Source organism: Chiloscyllium plagiosum, chromosome 32 (genome assembly GCF_004010195.1).
Source record: "Chiloscyllium plagiosum isolate BGI_BamShark_2017 chromosome 32, ASM401019v2, whole genome shotgun sequence".
Lineage (NCBI taxonomy): Eukaryota > Metazoa > Chordata > Chondrichthyes > Orectolobiformes > Hemiscylliidae > Chiloscyllium > Chiloscyllium plagiosum.
Window position 1 is genome coordinate 43,948,540 of NC_057741.1, and position 1,339 is coordinate 43,949,878.

A 1,339-nucleotide genomic window follows, 5' to 3' on the forward strand; every position below is an offset into this window, starting at 1 on the left:
GGGAGGGAGACCCCGAGGGGTGCACTCCGGGAGGGGTGGGGGGAGTCTCTGTGTGGGGAGAGGAGGTCGGGGATCGGGTGGGGGGAGACCCTGGGGGGCGATGTGTTCACCCGGACCAGCCCCGGGGGAGGGGGAGATCTTGCCCAGAAAGCGGGCACTCTCTCCCGCAGCCTCACTGACCTGCTCCCCTTGTCAAGGGCTGCACAGAGTCCGGCACGGTGGCACAGCTGCCTCACAGCGCCAGACACCCGGGTTCAAGTCCCTGCCTCAGGGGACTGACGGTGTGGAGTTTGCGACCAGCCCCGGGGGAGGGGGAGATCTTGCCCAGAAAGCGGGCACTCTCTCCCGCAGCCTCACTGACCTGCTCCCCTTGTCAAGGGCTGCATAGAGTCTGGCACGGTGGCACAGCTGCCTCACAGCGCCAGACACCCGGGTTCAATTCCCTGCCTCAGGGGACTGACGGTGTGGAGTTTGCACATTCTCCCTGTGTCTGCGTGGGTTTCTTCCGGGTTTCTTCCAGTTTCCTCCCACACTCCAAAAATGTGCAGGTTAGCCTTGCTAAATTACCCATAGTGTTAGGTGTAGGGGGGTGGGTTGGTGTGGACTTGTTGGGCCGAAGGGCCTGTTTTCACTCTGCTCCCTGTTGCTCAATGTTCCGCATGAGACCACCTCACCTAATCAGCATTTTTGCTATTTGGCAATCCCATCCATTCTCCAGTTCCTGATTGATAATCAATAACCAGAGAGTATTCCGTTCTGAAGAAGGTCTCTTTGAAATCACAATCTTTCCCCTTTGTCCCTTCACCTGACCCATGGCACCATGTCGAAAAGTTGTGATTTTAAATAAACCTTTTGGATTAGGTTAACACTAACACAATTGATCGCTTGGAACCCGACTTACCCCTCATAACATTAGAGCCTGTGTTGATACCAGAAACCTGTCTGTTCATGCTACATTCCCCTGAGAATACATCACCCCCTGCATTTTCCAAAACAGGATACTTGCTTGAGATGGGGATAGCCACAGAAGACTCCTGCACTACCTGCCACTCCAACCTCTCACCCTCACAACGCGCAGCCCTCCAATCCCTCTGCTCCAATCCTGACCTCACCATCAAGCCAGCGGACAAAGGGGGCGCAGTGGTAGTCTGGCGCACTGACCTCTACATCGCTGAAGCCAAACACCAACTCGAGGACACCTCTTCCTACCGCCCCCTTGACCATGACCCCACCCCCCATCACCAAACCATCATCTCCCAGACCATACAGAACCTCATCACCTCAGGAGATCTCCCACCCACAGCTTCCAACCTCATAGTCCAGGAACCCCGCACTGCCC